This window comes from Pithys albifrons, chromosome 1 (genome assembly GCF_047495875.1).
Source record: "Pithys albifrons albifrons isolate INPA30051 chromosome 1, PitAlb_v1, whole genome shotgun sequence".
NCBI classification, from domain to species: Eukaryota; Metazoa; Chordata; class Aves; order Passeriformes; family Thamnophilidae; genus Pithys; species Pithys albifrons.
The window spans coordinates 93,050,223-93,066,698 of NC_092458.1; positions in this window are offsets into that span (position 1 = coordinate 93,050,223).

Consider the following 16,476-nt stretch of genomic DNA (forward strand, 5'->3'; position numbering starts at 1 on the left):
TTTTAAGTACTAATATATGATTAGAATGCTGTTGGTTGTGAGGTGGTGGAATGAGATAGCAGGCTGTGCCTGATGAAATGCCTTATCACTTCATGGATATCAGTCATCACTCAGGAGTTCAGTAGTTCACCCAGTTCCCAGCACACCAAGAAACTGCCTGCAAAAAGAATGTTTGTATAGTTAGTAAGAAAAAAATCTACAATGATAAAGAAGTGGATAAATTATTGTAGGGTGTCTGGCACCCTATGCTGGGCAGCAAAGAATAGGTCAGCTCTGTACAGTCTTAGTTAAAATGGCTATGTTCTACTTCAGCATATTCTCAGTCAAGCCACTCACCCCTGCCACTTTGCTCCACCGTGTGATTCGAAGTTGTGTATTTTTGTTGTCTCTTTTTGCGTCTTGTTCCCATCCATTTATCCCGCTGGACATCATGTCCCTGATCTCTATCACAGTCATATTTTCACAGTAAGAAGCATCTGTCTCTGCCTGAGGGCATTCTTCTCATTCTGTACAGCTCTGATATGTGTTGCAGTCAGCTCTTGAACTTTCTGACATAAGACTTATTGAAGGTTTCAGTATCTTCATAAGTGATGCTGTATTGAACCCTCAATCGATATTTGCTCCTACTTCTATGGGATTGGGTACATAGATGCCTTTGCTTCTCAAATTCTTCTATTGGGCAGGCAGCATATTACAATATTACAAGAGCTACAGACATGAGGGGTTTTGTGGGCACTTTTCCATCCTCGTGTCAGAGACCCTTGTGATGAGCAGGTCTCCAGTGCATGTTGTTACACTTCCTTCTCAAACATTTTAGTTTCACTTTGTTGGCTGCTTTTGGGAGACACAAGAATAATTCAACCGGTTGTCCTCACGGTCATACAAAATTTCCTGGTAGAGGACATTCTAATATAACAGCTACTGTGCTGTGAGGATCTGCAAGAGCATTCTCAGCTGCTCTGTTCTGTTACTAATGTCCTAGGGAGCACTCTATCCAAATTGATGATATTAATTTTTTACACCAAACTTCAAGAATACCATGGCTTTTCCCCAAATCAGATGATATGTCTTTCATTGCATGAATCTGGCAGTCAGTTGTTTAGGGTGTTATGTTTAAATTGTCTGAACGTAGGCAAACATGCATCTTGGCTGAGTTGTCACAATCAGAGACTGGGTAAGGTTGGAAGGGACCACAGTGGGTCATTTGGTCCAACCTCCCTGCTCAAGCAGAGTCATTCCAGAGCACATTGCACAGAATTGCATCCAAACAGTTCTTGAATATCTCCAGCGAGGGAGACTCCACAGCCTCTCTAACCAATCTGTTGCACTGTATGGTCACCCACATAAGAAGCTCTTCCTCATGTTTAGATGGAACTTAATGTGCCCAGAACTGGACAGAGCACCCCAAATGTGTCCTCACCAGGGCTGAGCAAGGGGCCAGCATCACCTCCCTCAACCTGCAGGCAATGCTCTTTCTAATGCACCCCAGGATCCCCTTGGCCTCCTTGGCCACAGGGGCACTGCTGGATTATGGACAGCTTGTTGTCCATCAGGACCCCCAGGTCTTTCTCCACAGAGCTGCGTTCCAGCAGGTCAGCCCCCAGTCTGTAGTGGTACATGGGATTATTGTTCCCAGGTGCAGGACCTTGCATGTGCCTTTGTTGAATTTCACTTGGTTCCTCTCAGCCCATCTCTCCTCTTGGTTCATGTCAAGGTCCTTCTGAAGGGCTCCACAAACCCTCAGGGTATTGGCCACTCCTCTCAGCTTTGTGTTGTCAGTGAACTGGCTGAGGAGGCATCTGCCCTTTCATCCAAATCATTGATGAATAACTGAAATAATATTGGGCCCAGTGTTGAACCTTGGAAGACACCACTAGTGACCTCCAACTAGACTCTGTGTCACTGGGCACTGTCATTCAGCCAGGTCTCAATCCACCTCACTGTCCACTCATCCACTCCACACTTCCCAAGTTTCCCTATGCTGTGAGTGTCAAAGTCTTGCTGAAGTCAAGGTAGACAATATCCACTGCTCTCCCCTCATCTATCCAGGCAGTTGCTTCATTGCAGAAGCCAATCAAGTAGTTCAAGCATGATTTACCATTGGTGAATCCACATTGACTACTCCTGATCTCCTTCTTCTCATCTATGTGAATAGAGACAGCCTCCAGAATGAGGCATTCCCATTATGATGCCAGGGACTGAGGTAAGGCTCGCTGGCCAGTTGGTTACTTGGCTTTATGGACTTCAGGACAAGGATTCTGTCTAATTGCATGATTTCTTCTATTACTTTAGAAATACAGGTTATTGTAGTTTGGTTTTTTCCTTCAAAAAGAACTCCATGAAGCTCTGTTGGACTGAGTGACACATGCAGTCTAATTCTTGGAGTAACTTAGCAGAAAGATATTACTTGTTTTCTTTCAAAAACACTAAATTCTTCTGTAGCTTTGCTAGAGAAAAGCCAAAATTGCATGCATGCTCTTTCACTAGCAATTGTTTTGTGTGTAGATCCACTGGGGGCATCACTTGCCACTTGCTTAGCAAGTTTAATCGTAAATAAATATATCCATCAATCAAAACATATTTCTCAGTAATCGCTATATTCCCTGATATTTTAACCTTTATATTTTCCTTGGCATTGCAGTTTGACTTTCTCTGGCAGAGTGATAGTTAGTCCACTGTTTAGTTTAAATTTGGCTTGGCACGTTTGCTATCCTTTCCTGCACAGCACTGAGTATGTCTTCACACATTGCAACCACTGCCAAACTATGTGTTTGGTGCTTTGTTTCCTTCTTTGTACAGTGAGTATTTTTTCTGAGACTACTGATGAATTAATTTTTACTTATTGGCATTATGTTAATGCCAGATACAATGAAAATCTTGTTTTCTGAGTCACAGCTTACTTTCTTTGAAAGAAAGTTTTTCTTTTGTGTTCTTCTCTGCATACTTTTTCTGGCTACAATTGCTGTACATGGCTAGTAAAGGAACATGTCTGAATTTGCATTGCTAATACCTACACATGGTGTGAGGTGTCAGACCTGGTATCTTGCCTATGTCTGTAGTAGTCTATTTGTGCATTTACTTTAACTTGTATACTTGGGGCTCTGTTATTTGCTCACCTATCTCTGTGCCACCATACAGACCTTTGACTGGAAGCCTGATACTAGTAGCCTAATGGCAGGACACTTTGTGAAGAAGTAGAAATTGAAGTGTTCACCTGGCTGCCACTTTCTCTTCACTAATATTTTTGTAAGTCTTCATAGGATAATGCCTCAGACAAGGTAAATTTGTCAACCTCAAAAGCACTCTGACAATCTACAAAGAAATGTAATCCTAGAAATTAAATGTCTTGGTGCAGTGATCTCTGGGGAGACAGTTCTCTTACTAAGATTTTCTTTGCCTCAAAACAAAAATAAAACCTCAAAGTAAATTAAACCCCACAAGCTGAAAACCACATTGTGGTTTCAAAACAAATTCCCTATACCACTGACTCTAGCCAGGAAACAAAGTCTTGAAGTTTCTCCTTATTTTTCTACAAGATTTAGGGCAAGATTTTGAAATGAAATTAACACCTAACACTAAAATCTTAGATTTTTATTTAAAGCCCTTAAATGTGTGAACTGGTCATACCAGAGTTGAACTCACAATGTTTCCTTCTGAATGAGACCTACTGCATCAGCTTCATATACCCACAGACCACAAAGCGTCCAAAAGTGCCACATTGAGATGCTAGAAACTCTTCAAATTTGATTATTTCCATTTGGACTGGCTCTTCTGTCCATGGGCTTACCTGCTCATGATTTGAATGTTTTCTTCTTGCTTATTAAATTTTGTTACTGAGAGAAGATTTGTGCAGCATTCAATAACATGAGCTGGGAACAGTTCAAAGAACACATCTGGGAGAAGTCAGCCACACATTAGAAAGAACTTCCAATAAAATAAAAGATACAGAGAACAAAGTGGAGCTCAAAAATGAAGCATCTCTGATATCATGACTTTAGATAGGGCAGAATTTATTGTTAGAAAACACAGTATGATGAGAAACAAGTGAACAGCGTGATAAGAAACAAGTATTTCCAATATTTAGGAAATTCCTACTTTCTCAATGAAGAGAAATCTGTAAGGAGGAAGAAATATTGCTTGGCAGACCTAATTTTCAGAGGTAAATTGCAAAGAATTTTCTAGGGAAACAGCTGATGAATACTTCTGTGTGAACAAGCTCAAGAGGAATACTATCTCAGAACAGATATGAATGCATCACTAATATGTAGCTGTCTGCTTTCCTGCAAGGCCAGAAAGAACATCAGCTTTATTAATTGCAGTTCGGAGGTATTTTCCAAACTTTGCTTTTGTCAGTGTCCTAGTTAGAACAGCTGGGACCAGCTTATTACTGTCTGGCTGTAATCAAAACTCTGTATTCTACAACTTCTATGTAATTTCCAATGAACTGTTAACAACGGATCATTTGCAGAAGCCACCCAGGGCACACCTGACCACTCAGGCTACAAGCTGGGTGTTACAGAACCCTGTGAAATAGGGTCTTCACACCAATGATTCATGTGTGATGCCTTCTCTCCTGGAAGGCATTAGCACCTTCACATCTAGCCTGAGGGGCCATGTCTGCTAATGGGCCATCAAGGAGTCCAAAAATACCCCATGACTCACTTCCACTGTGAAACTCCTGGCACTGAGGGAGGTACTGGGCATTCCCATCTGACCTGAGCATATATAATCTTGCTGTTTGGGGACTTATGGTACCACTTGTCGGATCCAGAGGAGTACCAGAAACCTCAAGCGGACAGTGTCCACCACTCTCAACAAGACTGTGACACTCATCTGCCCCAACAGGTTTTTCCCTTCCTTTTACTTTGGATTCAGAGGAACCGTGTGGGGCTCAGCATAGGGGCTAATGAACACCATTCTGTTTGTGCCCCAGGGTGCTGGGTTATACATCTGGGTTTTGTGGGTTAAAACCAATTTCTCTTTGTATCATTGCATTTATTGTAGTATTTTTATTAAATTGTAACTCTGACTTATAATTTCTTTTGAGTTCATTTCTCCTGCTTGTTTACCTTTAAACCAGCACAGTCAAGGTCTCTGCCACCTCTAATTTCTGATCTTTTCCTTTGATCACTTTCAGCCTGACTCAGCATAACAACCATTGAAAATAAGACTCACTGCATATCAAACATCTGCCCTTATTCTGTTATTTATGACAAAAATTTTAATGCAACTCCATATGAACTACTTAATCAACATCTAAGAGACAGCAGTTCTGGGCTACAAATAGTAAGTGTGGTCTCATTTCACCCCTACAGGAAATGCTGTAAAGGGGACAGGAATATGGTGAGGGTGAATCAGTGCTTCTTCATTACACCAAGCAACAGACTGTCTTAAAATGCTGCACCAAGGTTCAAAGCAATATGAGTGTGAATGTTACAGACCAGATCTGATGGCACCACTCAAGTTTGTGCAGGATTTCAAGGCTACTGTTTTGTTAGTTCTAATTCCAGGAGCAAACCCCAGTACATTTCATTTGGGCCTTGAAAAATCACCTATAAAATTCCAGACACTTAATACCTCCCATTCATTGTATAACAGTAACATTAGTGATTAAAAAAGAAGGTAAGATGACCATGAACTGCAACCTAGACAAAGGACTGTTCTTGCTTAGTAAGTACTCAGACGGCGATACTGCCTTCAGTGGAGGCACTAACAGAGGCCCTGTCCTCTATGAGGCTCCTTTATAGGAAACAGAATCAGTATTTCAGCAACTCTGCCTCGAACTGGCCAACAAATTCTAATGTGATAAAGGGGAAGCAAGGACAATAATCATAAATACATAGACATCTTAAGTTTCCTCAGATTTGTCCTACTGAGAAACTACAATAAATGAGCCCTAAACTAAATACATTTCAAACAAATATGATAAAAATTTTAGGAAAAAATATATTTAAGTGACTTTTTGGAATACATCTTGAGCCAGTGTCTCAGCTAAAAAAAGTAACTGGATCTTTCACAGTAGTCATTTGAGGGTCCATGTTCAATTATCATTTTTGGTTATTTGTATTTCATAAATAATTCTGCGACAGATTAAGCCAAGACAGTCCCTCAGAAATGGCGTCTTTCGGTAACACTCAGTAGGTTATCTCTTGAGTAGGTGAAATGTTTTCCTGCAGATGGCTTGGATGAAGAACAGTGTAGGGCTGAAGGGACAAGCAATTCTCTAGCCAGGATCAAGCACAACTAGATCTAGATTTTTTTTCTGTCCATCGGTTTAGTTCTCCTTTACTACAGACTAAGCTGGCTACCTCTTGTCCTATCACTAGTGGATGTGAAGGACTACCAGCCATTTTCTATATCAATTCCCCTTGTAAAAATAAGTTACTTGCCCCACCCAAAATGTCCTTCCTTCTACATAACTGCTCTGTTGCTCTCTATCTTGTAGGCTATAGCTTCTAAAAATTCTAGAGGTGCTACTCACTCCTCTCAGGATATCCCCAGCTAACTACAGTTTCAACACACATCAGCCAAAGCTGAACATGGTTAAGTGAAGAACAATTATTTCCTGCATCTTTAATTCATATCCGAAGTTACTATGTCCCAGAACAGAAAACCTACAGAAAACATTACCTTTATCTGAAATTCAACTTCCTGAATCTTCATTATCAGTGACTTACTTCGTTCACTTATTTCTCACTGCTTCAACTAACTCTCCCAATTTTCTGTTGGGTCTGGGAGCTTGAAATCTGTGACATCTTTCCAGCTTGCTGAACACAAACAATGCCCACATATCAAGAAGGTATCGGCTCTCTACTGGCATCTCCTGGGGTGAAGATGACCCAGAGTAGGGAGCATAACAGCAGCAGACAGCCCAGACTGTACTATGTAAATCTTTTACTGCAAATTACTGCACATTTCTCATTGTGTAAACACTGGATGTAGAGAGTTTAAACCGTAAGTTGAGCACCCAGCAGAGCAGAGCCAAAAGCATCCAGGCTATGTTAAATAGGGTGCCAGTGCTTTAAAGGCATTCCTGGCTGGAGCTGCCTGCCCCAACATGTTCCTCTGCCTAAACTTCCAGGCACACCCAACTGGGCGTGTAATTGGGATGTGGACAGATTTAAGGTCCTCCAAGTATGACCTAAAGTGCCCTAAAGTTAGTAGCTAGTTCATTTATTGTGGTAAAAGAGGTTATGAAAGAGGGAGCATGGTGTGGGGAGAATCAGTGCAGGAGCTGGGAGAAGGAAGCAAGGAGACTCAGAAGGGGAACAACAAGTCTACTGCCAGGATGATGACACTTGTCAGCTCACAAAGGTGGCTGAAGGTAAAGCACACTTATCTGCTGCCAAACAGGTTTGACTTCCTCTCCCCATAATGCTACACACTTCCTTGTGCTCGCTGCAGGGACAGCCCTGGCTGCCACAGCCTCCACTTCAACCCCAGGCCCGCAGGCACAGAGCATGGTCCATTCTGTCCCTCACATGATTGACAGAGTTGTCCAAGTGCTGTTCCCAGGCAGGTCTGCAGTGGCTCAAGCAGAATAGTGAAGCTGCTCCAGAACCTGGAACCCACTCTCAGGGACTGCTCAATTCCCACTGCAACCTGTGCCCTGCTCACCAGCTTCTCCTGTCTCACTTCCCAGTTCAGCACTGGGAAGCTGGAGCGACTCTGCCAGCAGCATCCTGCTGCTGACACCACTCGTGACATCCTCATCATTTGCAGATGGGTAACCACTTTCCAGAATTCCAAGACCTTTGGTGAACCCAAGCAGTTCCAGCATTGGGCAGACACTGAGGCTTTACACCACCACTGCTGTTGTTTTGTGTGGAAGTAAACATCAAAATGCAAATCAAAGCTAGATGGTTCAATGGGTCACTTCAGCACAGGACAAAAGGGATTTGTTTGCAAAAGAAACTACTGCAACAGCCCCAGAAAGCACTCAGAAAGTAGTGCTGATTTGTAGTGAAGACGAACCGCACCCCTTTCTCAATCAAAGCAATTTAATGAGGGCTGGAGAAATGAGTAAAGTCACTGGGATCACAAAATCACCCACACAAGCAGCTTGTTTAAATTAGGGAATTAGCCGTGGGTAAGTGAGCACAGTCCAGTCTTGGGCTGAGACCTAGGAAGGATCTGAAGAGGCTGTGGAACCAGTTCTCCAGGATCTGCTATCAAAATCAACAGCAGGCACGAAGGCTCTGACAGAGCTGAGACATCACAGAAAATTAGCACCGGCTCTGCACTGCCACTCCAGCCTCGCCCAGCCAGTGCTCCAAAACACACCTGGTGGAGTCAATCAACAATGAAATCAACATCACTGTAAACACTTCAGGTGGTCAGCTTTGGTGCTCTTAGATGTGTTTGTCACAGGTAAATCCTCTGAAAATGAGGGAGATTCTCAGTGAATTTACATAGAAACCATTTAAAGTAAAAAGCTATTGCCACGGTCGCTTAGTCAACAGTGTCAGCTACCTGGATCTGTAGAGAGATCTCCCAAAAAAATCAAATTAGCTAACGTACAAGCTGTGCTTGGCCTCAGAGGAAGGGAAAAAATGCTGATTCTATAGCTCAGTCTAAGAGAATGTACGCTGATGACACATCACAGTTGGACACTGCTGGGAAAGGCTCTAATCACACTCACCTGACATGGAGTGAAGGGCATACAATAGCAACAGAGCTAATGCAACTCCCCATGGCTGAGCTTCCACAGCCAGATATCTTATTTGCAAACATCAATCTAAAAAATTTAATAGTCTAAAACCTTTTAATGTAAGACACACTTTAAGGGAGGCACATGAAAGATATGAGAAAGCTGGAAAAAAAAGACTGTTTAAAAAACCCTATCATTTTTAAAGAGAATTCTGATTAAGTAATAATTAATTTTCATTAAACGAAAGGTTCTGTTTTCTTGAAGATTTCCAATCTTCACCTTAGAAAACCCCAGGCTAGATAATGATTGGATGCTTCTCAAAAATCAGCCCTCATCTTCACCCTTGTCTGTACACACCCAAGACCCATGGCTCTAACCTGATCGATAAATAAAACATTGTTCCCATGGTTATTTTTAGAAGGGGTGATTTTAGAAGGGAGGAGGAGACAAAGAGTGTAATACATTAGTACTTGCAGATTTTTTTCAGTGCTCATCAGTTTGTATAAGGTTTGGCATGTATCAGTAGGCAAGACAGGTGCTTGTTAAGTGTTGATTTGCATATCCATATCCAGATACCTATGCAGTCTTCCAGTTATGGAACATCCATCCTTCCACTGTTCTATATCTGAACTGCAACTTTAACAAAGGCTTCATTTTGGACTCTGCAATAAGTGCAGATATGATTCGTGCCAGCACAGAAACAAATGGGTCATTGCAGTCATGTGCAAACAAAAACAAACGAATTGTATTAAGTCATTAGTTCACCATACCCCCACAAAGAAATAAACAGATTGCTGTTAAATCACCAGTGTTGCAACCTTGTCAGGAAGTATGTGAACTATAGCAAGACAGTTGTTAAGTTTCCCAAAACGTTTTGTCAGGAAACACATGAATTATAGTGAGGCCATTGCCAAAGTTAAAGATAACAACAGAACTGAGACAGTAACTTAGCTATAGCCACATAAGGAAACATACTTTGCATGATACCCAGAAATGTTTATGTGTATGACATAATGAATATGTATGAAGTAACTGGATAAATGCCAGGCATGTGCTGTACCTGGTGTGTGGGGTTGGTGGGGTGGAGACTACCCCCTGCACCCAGCACTGCTTGTGTTTACCATATAAGAAACTCTAATTTGAGAACCTGTATCGGCCTGAGACTGTTTCTCACATCCTGAAAGCTGTAGTTAAAAATACAGGGCAATATTCTACAGGAATAGAAGAGTTAGCAGTAAAGATGCAAACTTTTGATTCTTTCCTGTTAGAAAGAACTAAGCCCTGAAGGAGGAGACAGGCAACCTCGAGACAAGTCAGAGCCTTCTTAGCAGATCAGGAAAGCCCTAATGAGGAGGATGAAAGTTTAGCAACAACACAGAAATTATATCCACTTAGAGAAGTACCCTTGGGAGGAGCCCAAGATGGAATCGGTTTTGTAAACACCCCTCTAAGCGCAGGTGAAGTAAGGGCATTTAAGAAATAGGGAGATGCTAGAAGATCCCTTGGGGGTAGCAGAACAGTTAGAACAATTTTTAAGACCCAATATCTATATCTGGGTGGAAATACAATCTATTATGGGTATTTTGTTTACCTCTGAAGAGAGACAGATGATTTGAACAGCAGCGATAACGATATGGGAGAGGGAGAACCAACAAGGACCTCTAGGGGATAAGAAAATGCTTATGACCCCACCCAATTGGGATCTTAACCTAACCATGGATTGACAGGACGTGGCTGATTACCATACTTTATTGATCTGAGAAATTAAGGAAGCTGTCCCCCATGGACAAAATGTCATAAAAGTGTTTGAGAATCAGCAGGAGAAGGATTAAACCCCTAGTGCATAGTTAGAAAGGCTGAGGAAAAATCTACAACAACATTCAGGCATTGATCCTGATACCCCAGCTGGTTAAGTAGTGTTCAAAGTCCACTTTGTAAGCCATGCCTGGAGTGATACTGGAAAAAAATTAGAAAAATTAGGCGACTGGCAGAACAGGGGGCTTGAAGTTCTTCTGAGAGAAGCCCAAAAGGTGTATGTGAAGCGAGATGAAAAACCAAAACCAAAGGCAAAAGTCCTAGTGGCTGCTATCCGAGAGTCATAGGAAAGTGTTAAGTTCAGATAAGGAAAAAAGCCTTCAAAGAGAACCGAGGGTGAGTGGCCAGACCGTAAATAACCAACCCCAGCAAATAGTTCCAAGGGTCCAGGCAGGAGAATGTTTTTATTGGGGGGAAAAAAGGCCACCTGAAAAGGAATTGTTTCAAAAGACAAAAAGATTTAAAACTGTCTTGGAAGCTAAATGAGATTAGGGGTGTCAGGGGCTCTATTTCCTGGGGAAAAAACATTGTAATGACCACTTGATAAAACTAAAATTGGGACCCCAGGACAAAGAGTATGAATTCTTAGTAGATACTGGGGCTGATTGGACGTGTATAACCAGAGTTCCCCAGGGCTGTAAAACTAGCAAAGATACAGTCGAAGTAGTTGGGGCATAGAGGGAGGGATTTCAAGTGCCTTTCTTTAAACAAGTCCAAATTGTGGGAGAAACTAAAATAACAGTAGATTTACTGCTATTACCTGAAGCAAGTTATAACCTTATGGAGAGGGACCTCCAAGTTTCCCTTGGAATAAGAGTAGTTCATGAGCAAGGGGAAATGAAAGTCAAAATAATGACTCTAAAGGAGGAGGCTGAAAGCAGAATTAATCCTAACATATGGGCCTCGGAAGACCAAGTAGGGAAATTAAAAATCGACCCAATAAAAGTAAAAATTATTGACATTGACCACCCAATTCAGGTAAGGCAATATCCTATTTCTCAAAAAGGAAGATTGGGCCTTAAGCCCATAATAGATAAGCTACTGATAAACGGCACCCTAGAGCTTTGTATATCGTCTCATAATACCCCCATCCTCAAAGAATGATGGTACCTTTTGGCTAATCCAGGACTTTAGAGAAGTAAACAGAAGGACCATTGCCTGGTTCCCAGTAGTTTCTAATCCATACACACTTTTGAGTCATATACCCCCTAACTATACTTGGTATAGTGTCATAGATTTGCAAGATGCCTTTTGGGCTTGGCTATTAGAGGAAGAGAGTAAAAATATATTCGCTTTTGAACTGAATGATCTGTAGACATGGAGGAGACAATAATTAAGATGGACAGTGTTACCTCAGGGACTTACAGAATCCCTGAATTTGTTTGGGCAGGCCCTAGAAGGACTATTCTTGGAGTTCTCTAAACCTTCCAGAGTAGAAATAATACAATCTGTGGATGATTTATTGATTGCTGGTGAGAGCGAAGGAGATGTCAAAGAAACTATGTTAAAATCAAACTTCTGGGGGAAGAAGGGCTAAAAGTTTCTAAAAGGAAATTACAGTTTGCAGAACAAAAAGTATTTAGGCCACTGGCTAGACAGGGGGACTAAGCGATTAGACGCTGAAAGAGTGAGAGGAATACTATCCATATCCACTCCAAAACCCAAGCAAGATGTAAGAAAATTGTTGGGATTATTTGGGTACTATAGGTTGTGGATTGATGGATATAGTGGGCTGGTAAAGTTTTTATATGAAAAACTTACCCGGGAGGTAGTAAAATGGGATGAGAGATGAAGAAAAACTGGGGGAAGTTAAGAGAGCTCTAACGAGAGCACCAGTTTTGACTCTCCCCGAATTAAAGCGACCATTTCAGTTGTTTGTGAATGTAGAACAAGGGATCGCATATGGAGTGCTCACACAAGAAAAAGGAGGGCACCGAAAACCAGTGGCATGTTTGTCAAAATTGCTAGATCCAGTCAGCAAAAAGCTGGCCTGTGTGTTTACAAGCAGTAGCAACTACTGCTGTATTAGTAGAAGAAAGTCGGAAAATTACTTTTGGAGGAAAGATTGTAGTATACACTCCCCATACTGTATGGGTGATTTTGAATCAGAAAGTAGAAAAATGGTTAACTGATGTCCAGATCTTAAAGTATGAAGCTATATTAATTCATAGGCCGGAGCTGGAACTCACAGTAACCAATACTCAAAATCCTGCACCATTTTTGTATGGAGAACTGTGTGAACTGACTAAAAGTTAAGAACATGATTATCTGGAGCTGATCCAGCTGCAAACTAAAGTCCGAGAGGACCTGGAAGAAGTAGAATGAGAGGAAGGTGAGAAATATTTTATCGATAGCTCCTCCAGATGTAAGGATGGGAAGAGAATTTCTGGATATGCTATAATTGATGGAGGCGACATGACAAGCATAGAATCTGGGAGACTTAGTCTGACCTGATCAGCACAAGCCTGTGAGTTATATGCACTTTACCGACCCCTCGAGTTATTAAAAGTTAAAAAGGGAAATGTCTTCACAGACTCAAAGTGTGTGTGTGTGTGGCTCGGCTTCGCGAACGAAGATTTGGGCAGGGGCTCTCCCCACGTGAGTGTGCCCTTCCAGCCTGCCCAGTGGATTTTTTAGGTGAGGCTCAGCGTGCGCAGAACTGGCCCCACCGTTTAAGTCCTGAGGTTCATCTGCCACGGCCGAGCAAGCTTGGACAGTGCCAGTGAAGTTCCTCAGGACTAGAACCTACAGCACCCGGCAATTCCCAGGAAGTCTCCCATCCAAGTACTAATCCGGGGCTGACCCTGCTTAGCTTCCAAGATCTGACGGGATCGGATGTCAGGGAGGCATTGAACTGCCTACAGACTCAAAGTATGCTTATGGAATAGTACATATGTTTGGGAAAATCTGGAAGAAAAGGGGATAATTGAGATAATAACCATAGCCATATAAGGAAATATATGCTTTGCATGATACCCTGAAATGTATATGTGTATGACATAATGAATATGTATGAAGTAACTGGGTAAGTGCCAGGCATGTGCTGTACCTGGTGTGTGGGGTTGGTGGGGCTGAGATTCCCCCCCGCACCCAGCGCTGCTTGCTTTTACCAAATAATAAACTCTAATTTGAGAACCTGTATCGGCCTGAGACTGTTTCTCACAGCCTGAAAGCTGTAGTTTAAAAATACAGGGCAATATTCTACAGCAAGAGAAGAGTTAGCAGTAAAGATGCAAACTTTTGATCCTTTCCTATTAGAAACCAGGTTATAAAGAAGTTCTGTAGCACAAACTCTAGCTATTCCTGAGGAAATGGAAAAATAAAAAGCAGCTTCAAGATGTTATCCTCTCTGTTGAGACACACAATCCACTTAGGCAGGAAATACACACAGATGGGGTGGACAGTCAGACACAGATGTACCGATGACAAGCTGCTGACATTTCAGAATTTCCCTTTGAATAGAAGGTACTGGCTGAATATACTCAAGGCTTAGAGAGTGGGAAAGAGGTTTTCAGAAGTCATTGCCTTGAATCACTGAACAATGACAGCACTCCAGGAGACTGACCATGAGCTGGTACATAACTTGGTGCCATAAGTAAGTGATAAAGAACAGGAAAAAACAAACAAAAAATCCCCAACAATACAAACACTTGTCTTAAAAAACACTTCAGATAATTTTAGATGAGGAGAGATTCCTTATTACCAAAGCAAAAAGACTGCAACAGACGCAGTAGGAAAGGCCAACCTGGCCAGTACATAATCCAGAAGGAAAACTAGATCAACACACATAGTGTTTGCCACTACAAGATTTAGAAGGGCTTCTTGGATCATCCAGCACTGTCCTATCACTTGCACCTACAACATATTATTCCTTTTTTTAAATGGCAAACTGTCCACTTTGCACAACAAAGGCACTTTTGGTGTCTGCTCTATCCTGCTTCTTTATAGAAGTAAGGAAATGGGATAGATCATTCTCCTGTTTTCAGTGATCTCCCCTCTAATACCAGCAGGAGCTGTCCTTACAGCCAAAATAGTAATCCCCTTCTTCACAGCTTCATTGACCAGTCCCTTCTAAGAATGGTCTGGAGCAGCGGGAGAGAACAGAGAGCCGATCTAAGGAAAAAATGAGGCTGCTACCTAAACTGAAAACCTTATTGCTCTGTGCAGCTTTCTGCTACTGCTTTCCCAGATGTTTCAGTGTCATCAGGAAAACAAACCCAAGCCTGTGAAAGACAGTGTTATTTAAAGGTATATTTGAAAGGTAAATGCAACTTGCTCACCTCAGATTCAAGGGACAGAACCTTTAAGAGTTTCTCATAAGCACAAGAGAATTCACCCACTTGCTTATGCTGCCACTGTGATGTGCTGTGAGTGGAAGGAAAGTACCAGTGGTGAAGGAGCAGCAGCTGCCCTTGGCTATGCTGCCTGTAACACACAGGGAATTCTCACTGGAGTCCTGGGAGCTTGCTCCCATTTCAGTGCCAGGAGTCTTCAGTTCTCACACTCAGTCTGGCTGGATTCCTCCTCCTCTGCTTCTTCTCCTTTTCCTTTGATAGGCCTTCTCTTCACTTTCACTGGCCCATACAAGAGTGTTAGAGATGTGTGCCTTTCCCCTGTGTGCATAGACACACAAGAACATCCCTTTTTTTCACCTATTTTCATATGACTGTCTCCAGCACTGAACCAGCATCAATAGACATCACACAAGGTCAGACCACAAAATACTGAGGAACACAAATCAGCCTTTGATCTCACCATGGTCTTCCAGAGTTGGAGCACTTGTGTCTGCATTTGCACATATGTATGTGACCACAAACATATATACACCCTCCTCAAGATCCTCTTGAATGCAGCCTCTGAACATGGCATGAGGCTCTGACAGTGTGAGGGGCCTGTGCCACTGGGTCAAGAGCTCTCCCATTTTCTGACAGCCCATTTAATCATCCCTCTTCTACAGAATTAGTACACCTTCAGTATCTCCTCTGTTGTTCTGCCCTCCAATGCCACTCAGTGGATCCCGAGCCAGCAGTCCAAGAACTCTTCTTGCTCCCTTTACAGCTTGAGCAAAGCACAGCTACAAAGCAAGACAGTGATACACAGACCCACCAGCCCAGACAATGGACCAGCCCCCTTTCTGAGTAAAATCTGCCTCTCACTGAGATCCACTGATGAAGAATCTTTACACAAGAGTGTAAGAGGAAAAAAAAACACCAAACCTGAAAAGGTGACCCTCATTTTAGTTAGAATGGTCCAAATCAAGGCTCAATTAAAGCTTCTTTTACTAAATTCTCTGGCAGAGAAACCCAGAAACATTTATCTCAAGCACAGAGACAAGTAGCTAATCTTAGTTTTGCTGATACTTAAAATGATCAAGAAGGGACTGACAGCACCTCTAATATTCCCTTTTCTCCCATAACAATCCTTCTTTTGGAAGCAAGAAAGTTAACATTTGAAAACTGACGTTTATACTTCAGAAAAATAAGCATCTGATACAAGAAGGCGGCACAGGATTCCCATTGCTCAGATTAAAACCACACAATATGATTATTCTGCCAGCTCCTGAAGAAAAGACAAGACCTCACAAACTGTACTGGATAAAAACACCTGCAGCGTTTTGTCTCAAACTGCACAGTAACAACTCAGTCCTTTTGACCCGAGTTGAGGCTTGTGTGCCCTAGTAATTCTTGAAATGATGAACACGCACGACAAGCTGAGCAGTTAGGCCTTATCTAAGTCAGAGATAATTACTCTGAAAAAGCATATCAGTACAGATCAGCAGCAGAGATTTTAATTTACTCTCAGTTACAGCACAAAAGTACCACATCCCCTCTCATGATGTTAACAACTGGCCCAAGACATTGCAGAGAAGAAAAGAAGCTGTTTAAGGAGGAAAAGTGAAAAGTTGCTCAAAACCAGGAGAAAGAGGACTATCTCGAATGGCCTGCCAATGTTTTTTCCAGTTATCTTGGTTTTCATCATCGTCCTTGTTTTACTTTGTAAAGATTCCAACA